This window comes from Mastomys coucha, unplaced genomic scaffold (genome assembly GCF_008632895.1).
Source record: "Mastomys coucha isolate ucsf_1 unplaced genomic scaffold, UCSF_Mcou_1 pScaffold7, whole genome shotgun sequence".
Taxonomy (NCBI): domain Eukaryota; kingdom Metazoa; phylum Chordata; class Mammalia; order Rodentia; family Muridae; genus Mastomys; species Mastomys coucha.
The window spans coordinates 91,081,228-91,091,391 of record NW_022196913.1 but is presented as its reverse complement, the minus strand read 5'-3'; positions in this window follow the sequence as shown (position 1 = coordinate 91,091,391).

The window sequence follows — 10,164 nt, the reverse complement described above, 5'->3', positions numbered from 1 at the left end:
GAGGGTACTACTTAGTTCATATTGTTGTTCGTCCTAAGGGGCTGCAAACCCCTCAGCTCCATTGGTCTCTTAACTTAATCCATCTCGCCACCTGATAACTGGCATTTTGATGGAGAGACCCACAAAGAGGGAGTGTGGTAAAAAGCTTCCGGATTGTAGAACAATTGTATATCTTGAGTAAGACATTATTCCCACAAATTTACACAGTAGGTAAAATGACAGAGAACACTACACACATAGGGTATGTGGTTTTGTTCTTGGTTGTGACATTGCATCATAGTTTCATAAGATACAACCACCAGAAAGAAAATGTACATGAAGTTTCTCTATCATTCCTGGAACTGCCTATGTTTTATGTGTCCTGTGAATCTATAATTGTTTTGGAATAAAAAGTACAGAGAAACAGAGCAAAATCAGTTACAGGGATTGCACCTTTGTTTGAAGGTCACACAAGAGCTTTGGTCAGAAGCTCTGGGCTGGTCACCTCTGAAGTCTCCATTGGAACACAACTTGTGTCTTATCTTATTCCTGGAAAAACTCAGCATCTCATTGACTGTGAAAGGAAGACTTCAATACCTCATTTTGTCACCTAGAGGTCTCCCCAGTTGCCACCTGGGCCTCACCATAATTCAGTTCTCCATCAGGCAGCTGGCTCTTCTAAACATTAGTATGTGATAGCCTAGATTGCAGCCATGATTCCTTTTAGATAGTAAGCTTGGGGCTTATTCCCGAGTAAGTAAAAACTCTGAGCTAGCACTGGAGAGCGAGGAGTTGCAGCAGGGCACCAAGAAGGCAGGAGCAAGTCAGAGCAGAGAAATGCTAATGAAAGTCTAGTTAAATGAAGCTTTTCTCCAATGGTAGATGAGTATTTTATAACAAACTGTATTGAAAAGGCTGCGGAGTACTGCAGACATACTTTCCAGTGTTGCCAGTTGTGAAATCTACTGATCACCCCATTAACAGCCATTGTGATCAGTGACACAAAAAATGTGATGTACTGCAGAAACTTCAGTGCCTAAGGAGCTGAAAGATAAGTGTTGTGTTTCCCAGATTGAATGAATTAGAAATACCAACTGCGGAGATGTTTGCCTCAAAAAAGAGGTGGCAAGCTTGCCATTTAGCATTGCCACTGGCAAAGAGCTTGCAGTGTGTTCCTCTGAGGAAAGTGGAGATCTGATTGCTTAGAGTCCCTTCTTGTAAGGATCTATTTGAATCTCCCAGGGGGTGCTAAAGAATACAGAAGAACATAACACTTAAATGGAAATTTCACACTGGAAGAAGGAGAACTGGTGTTCTCTGGGATTTGTTTCTTCTTCCTTTCCATCCATCCTGAACTAAATGCCATTCTCTGACCTTTTCATTTAGTTGGGGACACATGCCATGAAGTATTTAAGTGTGTGTGTGTGTGTGTGTGTGTGTGTGTGTGTGTGTGTGTGTGTGTACATTGAATGCAGGTACCCCATAGAGTCCAGAGGTCTCAGATCTTCATGGAGCTAGAGTTACAGATGGTTCAAACGCTCTGCCACAGGGTGCTAGTAACTGAACTTGTGTCTTCCTAACCATTAAGCCATAGGTCCAACCCCAAAACAGTATGTATACTTTCCATTAGCCTGTGATGTGAGTGATAAACTAATAATTAATATGTGAATCCATGGAGATGGTGGAACAGCAGTTAGTTTTCCCTTACTAATTATAGCTCTTTTTACTTAAGGCCAGGTCTGAAATCAAGTTTTCAAAAATACAGATGGTTTTCGAGAACATTCTTCCTCAAGGAACATGCTGATGGACACTCTTGAGTTGTACTTACACACATTAAATAGTTGAACCTGTGTGAGTGAAAGAGATAATTCACAGTTTAAGAGCCTCAAGTGACCTTTCTTTCCATTTGTGTACATGTGTATGTGTATGTGGTAGCACAATATTCTTCTGTTTGAAACATGCCTTTTTCCAATTATGCAGTGAAACCAACTCTATTATAATATTGTGTGTGAGAAAGATTGTTTTCCCCTAAAATGTTCTTTCATAACTTTGCTTATATGAAAAAAATACAAAGTTACAGAGAGTCTAAAATTCAGCCGAGAAGAGATATTGCTGTCAAACAAGCCAGGAAGTGCTAAGATAGTGGCCAATGTAGGCTGCTCAAGGAGTCTTCAGGGAATAGATTTAGCAACCATTTCCACCCTGATGCCAGCCAAGATATGTATGCCTACATTCCTTTAGATGGTCAGGTGCTGCCCCCTGGCATGCACTGCTCTGTTTCTTAATTAGTTCTTAATTCTACCAGGAAGCCTAGTTCTCTAACATTGCCTGCTGTCAGTGCTGGTCCACTGAGGATATGCACTGTGGATTTCTCACACTGCGAATCACTCCATCACCCACACCTTGGAAAAAACAAATGACTCCCTGGGCCCTCTGAAGTAATGGTGTCATATCCTGGGCTCCTGACCAGATAGGTAAAATCATTCTTGCATTCTCATTTCTTGGAGATTTTAATCTTTCCCTCTATACTCTGCAACTAAAATTCTGACATCTCTATTGTACTTAATGCAGCTATTACTTTTTTCAATCTACTGGAGGCATCCCGGGAGTGCAGCAGGAGTGGTACCTTGACTCATCTCAGGATATTAACTTCTGTGTCCTGGGAGGTGCTCTATATCAGTAAATTATCCCTCTTCTGGCTTCATAGCTTACCTTTGTTGACAGCACCTCCAGGATCCTTTTCCTGGATGTTCTCACTATCAAGGTCAAATTTTGCTGCTATCAGTACCCGACTTTTGCCTAGCAGCCTTGTCAAAATTGAGAATTAAAATCCCTGGACTAGTTTTCTACTTTAGAAAATTAGGTCCTGGTCTCAGATTTCAGCACAGTTCTTTCCAATTGCTGACAACAGGGGACTTTCTAAATTCCTTCAAAGAAACTTTTGGATATTCACACCATAAAGACTGTTGACTTTACCCAAATCTATATATTTTTCTCATCAACAAATAGCAGCTTATTTCTGACACTTCATTCTCCAGGCTTCATAATTAACACTTTTCAGTTCCTCTCAGAAGCCAGATATACTATGTAGATGCAAGGACATATTCTTCTACCTCTACTTTCTGCCAGTTCATCCTAGATAAAAGATGTGAACATAGGTATACATGCATGAGACTCTTGATGACTCATCTATGGGAGGGAAGCTTTCATTAACAGCCTGATTTGAAAACATGGCTCTTATATAATGTTTTTATTAAGTTATGGCTCTCATAGAAAGCCATGCAGAAAATGGATATGTTGTATACAGGGAATGAATCTCAGTACAGATAGAAGCCTAGCTAAAATCCAACCTATTCCTGTTCTCAAGTGGAGAGCCAGTAACCAAAGAACACTACAGAATCACTCCATCTTAAGGCAGTGGAGCTGATTTTTGTATTCTTGATTTAACCTGACATTGAAGCTTGACTATTCTTAGGAAAGGGCCATGTAACCTTCCAGACATATATAGGCAAGGCATCTCCTGTCAGCTGAGGGCAGTTTTCCAGAAAAATAAAATGATGCAGCCATGTGCCTTCAGAGTTTGACACTCACAAAAGATGGAGGATGGGTGACCAGCCTTGTAAAAGGATCTGGGGAAGGTGCCAGTAGTCCTATTATAAAGAGAGAGGTTTCTGCAAGATGAATGGCTAAGGAAACTTCTGTACATATGAGAGCTTTAAGCTTCTTATTTGAGCAGTGATTATTATCATATTTCTGATTTTTCTGAACTTCTTGATGCATTAATTAGCTCATTTGCTTATGCATTTGTTCAACAAATAGGTGTTTGTGTGTCCGTGGCAGAGAAGACTGTCTCTCCAGTCACTAAGTCGATAGCAATGCAACAGAAAAATGTGGTCCTTGACCTTAAGGGACTCAAAGCCTAATGATAAAGATAATTGCTACACTGTTGTAGTGGAGCTTCAATATGATGCATCACCAGTCACCACTTAGATAATGTGCACACAAAGTAGCAAAAAAGACTTAATAACTAAATGGTTATATACATTCTCCATATGGAGTAGGATATAGGGTATATACTGTTTTCTCAGTAGATATGTAATATAATAAGATTCTAATTGCTATATTGAATATGACTCTACTAAGGTTAAATTTTAAGTTTTTGTCTCATTTCTTATTATCATCATGCTTCATTTAGCAGGATATTGCTTATCGCCACAGAGCACAGAACAGCCTTGAACTCCCTCAGCCCTGAATATACTTAAATTCTCAGTCTCACATTATCTTCCTCCCAAGTGCTGGCAGCAACTACCTCTCTTACCCCCATTTCTGTGTTTGTCTCATTTAAAATACTGTTTTTGAAAGATTAAAAAATACTAAGTGTTAGTGGAAGGGTACCCACTTATAGAAGCTTCTGAGTAAGTCTACCAATGCATATTGTTCATTGTAAAGTTGAATACTGTGGTGTGTGTGAATTGTGGTCTTCACAGGACAATTTGAGTCTTCGAGTAGACAGACTTATCACACATTTTAGTTCCTTTATACAAATAAGGCTTTTCAGGTTTAAGCATTTGCTAATTCTAGGTCCCTGGCCTCTGTTTCTTTGGAAGGGAGGGAGCCAGTCTTTATATTGATTGATTAAAGGCAGCCTGGAGTCAGCTGATGCACACCAATGGCAGTATTGAGTTGTATTTGTAGCTTGCCTAGAAATGAAAGCCTTTTATTGCATTATTGTGAGGACGGGTAATGGACACAAGCAGTTGTCAAAGTTATTGATGACTTTGCATTTCCAATCACAAACTAGGATACCCAAGGCTGGTTGATTTACTAGATTTAGCCATAAACTATAAGTGAGAATTAGTTGGCAAAATGCTTGTTAATAGATCCTCATGATGCATTCGTTCCTATTCTATTGGAGAAAATTTCAGCCTTTGAAAAGAAATCCAGGAAGATCAATATCCTGTTTGAAGCAATTTTTTTAAGAAAAAAAAAAAATCTATCAGGGTCAGAGAAACTATGGAGTTACATGACATCTACTGACGGTAGAGAATATCACAATTCAGGCTTCACTGAGAGATGACTCCCCCTTCCCTATAAATATTTGTAACAAATATCTGCATGTGGAAATATTGTGGTACTAGCCCATCAAACTAGAAACTCGGGGTCTAAAGTTCTTTTACTCAGTTCTTTCTTGTGCTAGGGGACTGAATTGGAAATGGTTGAGCCCGGGAGCTACTGCTCGATTTAGCTTCTTTCAGGTTGAAAGATGATGCCAGCATCTAGCCTCCAGTTCTGCCACAGAGCAGCCTACAAGAGATTTGTGGGCTGTATTGCACACAGGAGCAAAACACATCACTGTCTTTCTAGCAGAAGGGTGTTGCTTGCTCTCACCAGGCAGAAATCCAGCCTAACTCAGATAACGCTTCAAATTCACTGTATCTAGGCAAAAAGAAAATGAAATAGTGATAGGAAAGAGATTAAGAATCTTGCCATGTTTGTTATCTATTGTCATGTTAGTATGCAGAAAAGCAGCCACAGATCTCCATGTTATTAATGAGAATTTCATTTTGCTTATATTTCCATGAGTGAGGTGATGTGCATAATCTGTGTCAAGTGTGAGTACTTCTTTTGGGCTCAAAATGTATTTGCAGTCAGTTGGCAGGTTGTCTAAGGTTTGGCACTGATAGTGTCCATGGCCAAAATATCTTGGCTTTGTTTTATGTTGAGTTCTTACTATTCAAAAATCCAGGATTGTTCTTGTGGGAAAGCAGTTCTAAGAGAGCAATGGGGACGAGAAGCACTCAGGTTCATGGAGGCTAGAGTGTGAAACTGGTAGGCTTATCCCCTTTCTCACAAGTCGATGGCCAAAGGCAAGGCAACAAAGGCAACCTAGACTCCAGGATAATGAAAAAAATCTTCAGAACTACACATAAGCCAATCATGATGGGGTATAGTGTAATTTCAGCATCAGGAAACAGTGGAAGAAAACACTGAGTCCAAAGCATGTTTGGGTCATACGGTGAAGCCATCTTGACAAATAAAAACAAGATATGCGAGTAAAGGACACAGGTTCTGAAATGGGTAAAGGACTGGGGATGCGTATGCGGTAAATGAATCATATTTTCTTGTACATAGAAGTTTCATGTTTTAACTTCCTGATAAGTAGCTTATGAGAAACTATTCAAAATCAAGTCTTTTCGAGAAGAGTTCGCCCTTTCCTAAGTCCAGATCTAGATTTCTATGATTTATAGAATGGCTCTTTCCTTACCCAGAAAGAGTTTGGTTTCTGGATCATCCATTTTTGATCCATCATTCATTTCTTTCCCACTTTGTTTTTCATTTTTTTATTGGTTATTTTATTTATTTACATTTCAAATGTTATTCCCCTTCCCAGTTTCCTCTCCATAAGCCCCTTATCCTCTCCATCCTCCCCCTGCCTCTATGAGGGTGCTCCCCAACCCACCTACCCACTCCTGCCTCAGCGGCCTAGCCTTCCCCTATCTTGGGTCATCAAGCCTCCATAGGACCCAGGGGGTCCCCTCCCAGTGATTCCAGATAAGGCCATCCTCTGCCACACATGCAGCTGGAGCCATGGGTAACCTCAGTGAACTCTTTGGTTGGTAGTTTAGTCCCTGGGAGCTTTGTCAGTTCTGGTTGATAGACATTGCTGTTCTTCATAGAAAGGACAAACCCCTTCAGCTCCTACAGTTCTTTCCCTAGCTTCCCCACTGCGGTCCCCATGCTCAGTCCAATGTTTGGCTGTGTACATCTGAATCTGTATTGGTTCAGCTCTGGCAGGGGCAGCTATTTTGGGCTCCTGTCAGTAAGCACTCCTTGGCATAAGCAATAGTGTCTGGGTTTGGTGTCAGCAGATAGGATGGAAGCCTAGGTGGGGCAGTCTCTGGATGGCCTTTCCTTCAGTTTCTGCTCTCCAGTTTTGTTTTAGGAAAGGAGTTTACATCATTTCCTACTGGGGTAGAAATGACTGATGAAGGCAAAAATGTATCAAGCCTCATTTCAATTTTTTCAAAAGAGGAAAGCAAAACAAACATAGCGTCAAGTACTGCAGGTTAGTGCTGGCAAAGAAGTGTCTTTCACCTAGAATTTTCTCTCCGTGGAACATTATGCAGGTGTGTGTTGTCATTGGATTAATGGGATCACAAGAGATAGAACTGAGAATAAGAGCTTGCCAGAATTTGGATTTCCTTAGAAGCCACTCAAATGCTAAATATGCATGGTGGGCTGCCTGTAATTCCAGCCTACGAAGGCAGAGACAGGAAAGGTGAAAATGGAGACTGACTATATATTAGTAAGCTCTAGGTTTACCTGAGAGGCCCAGCCTCAGTAAATACTATGGTAGAGTGATAGGGGATGATTCCTAATGTCAACCTTGGGATTCACATGTGTACACACACACACACACACACACACACACACACACACACACACACACACGCAAATATACCTCCTTACACATGCATCCATACACAAAATATGGTGACTGGGGAGTATAGGAAAAATAATTTATAGCCAGGTGTGGTAGTTTCAATAGGAATGCCCCACATAGACTTATGTGTTTGAATGCTTGGTTCATAGGGAGTGGCACTATGAGGAAGTGTGGCCTTGTTGGAAGAAATACATCACTAGAAGATGGGCTTTGAGATCTCGGAAGCTCAAGCAAGTTCACTTCCTGCTGCCTGCCAATCCAGATATAGAATTTCCTGCTACCTCTCCAGCACGATGTCTTCCTATGTTCCTTCATGTTTCTCACCATGATGACAATGAACTAAGCCTTTGAAAATGTAAGCCAGACTGAACGAAGTGTTTGCCTTTATATGACTTGTCATGCACATGGCGTCACTTCACAGCAATAAAACTCTAACTAAGACATTAGGGCTCAGTGTAGCTCATTCCATAAGGTAGTGTAATGGTCTCTTCTTTGTTTTGCCTTAAAAAATAGATTTACAGAAAAACTCATTGCTCCATCATTCATTTCCTGCAACCTATCTTCAGTGTAATCTGAAAAATGGACTTTTGTTTTAATCAAGCATCACTGTCAAGATTAGAGACATCAGTCAATGTATATGGGATATTTTATAGTTGGAAGACAAGATGTTTACTGAAAATATAAATATGCCATTGGAATAAATGACTCCAATCAGCAAGGAATTTTCATTGGGGTAGACCTTAAAAGTGACAAAGACTTGTTCTTTCAGAGTTGAACATCCCATTTCCACTCATTGGCTTTTCAGAACCTTCACAGACAATATGATTGTCTAGAAAACCTAACACCTGACACTAAGAACTGGCCAAGTCCATTCAACCACCCAGGAATAGGCCTTGTATAGATGAAATAAGAGACTTGTAGGATCAACACAAGTTAGTAAAATAGCACTCCAACAAGGTCTCTAAAGCCCAGCTTTCTTTGTCTTTTCTAGAATGGCTCAGCTGAGAAAAGAATACCAGCTTTTTTTGTTGTTGTCCTGTTTTTAATGTCTGTTTCATATACATTGATAGATATTTTAAGTGATGATAAATTTATATATGCAGTAAAATAACACTGTAATATCTACAGAAGCATGTAAAAATTAGTTCAGCATAAATACTTTTTGTAGTTTGTCTTATCAATGACCTGGCTATGACATTGTATAATAGTTATGTAAGAATTTTCTTCTTGTGTTGGGGGGGGGGTGAGACAGAGAATACTAGACTCCTTGATATTACTTTTTAAACTTCCTGTGAATATGAAATTATTTTAGAATGAAAAGTTAAAAACAAAGATTCACTAGGATTAATTCTGCATTCCTACAGCACTGACTTTTAACGACATCACCCTTGTCCTATAGTTTGAAGAACAAGAACTCAGTCCTATTTACTGTAATGTCTCCAGGTCTAGGATGTCAGTCAGTAAATGACTTTCAAATTATTTCTTTAATGAACCTTTAAATGGATAAGTCAACAAATCTACTTTTGAACAACCATAGGCTCGGCTTAATTAATTAACAACAATTAACTAAAATGCACTAAAGCCACTTACCTAGTTCACATAGCTGTCTGCTGGCGTTGTCAGTACTTGTTACCCTATTCTGTACAGGAAAGGATAGTGAGAAGCGAGGCAGATTACATAATTTGTAATAACTATGTCCCAATGGAGCTCCACTCTGATCCTTCTCCATAGGACAGCATTTTGTATGAGATTAAAGTGAAATGTAGGAAACAAGTTCTGTGATGATTTCCCTTCCAGAATGGTCTACGTTTATCTATGAGAGCAAGACTAGCCAACCTGATGTGGAAGGCCAGTATAGAGGCAATCAACTGCCCTTCTCCATGCAGATCATTTTAACTCTGTTTTCCACTTTGCTTTCCATCCATAATGCACTTTCCATCCATTAACTACTTGCTCCTTTATGGTCCAAGTCCATCATAGCTGCCCAGTCTGCCTTTAAATCGTTACTTGGGTACCAAAAAGAACTACAACTCCTTAACTAAAGCCTAGGACATCATTAAATGTCAGGTAGCGTTTTTGTTCTCCTCTAACCAGGATTAGGTTGCTTTACAAAGCAAAGCCCCGGCAGGACAGGGAAGCTAAAGGAAGCAGCAAAAAGCCTCCCTCACAGTCATCCTGCTTCCGACTTAAGCCTCTTAGATGACTCTCCAGGCACTAGAGAGTTCCCTTGGCTCTTCCAAGCCCACGAGCCTCATAAATGCTCAAGCTTGAAATGCTCTTTGCCTTTCTCTCCTATAGTAGCCCTTGCTGCTCCACACACTCTGCTTGCATTTACCCTTCTCATTCTCTGGTATATGGCCTTGCTGTCCTGTTATCCCCCGGACCCTCTTGAAAATAAAAGTTCTTCTTTTTTCTAATATTTTCATCACCTTTCCAGATTCCCAGCTGCCAAAATGAGTTTTTTAGGGAAGACTTTTCTGTCTTATCCTGGGGTTAGCTAAGGACTCCTTTGAACAGTGTCAGACTATTTGAAATTTATTTCATAGCTATTAGAAAACATACCAGTGAATCAAGGAATGAACCAGTAAGTTGGTACAATGAATGAGTAGACCAAAAATTAACATAGAGTCCAGCTTTGAATAATTTCTGGGTCTCGTGGGACCACTTCCAGCCTCACACTGCTTTTTAGAGTTCCTCATGTGGAGGCTGGAGAGATGGTTCTGTTGTTAAAAGAGCTTGTG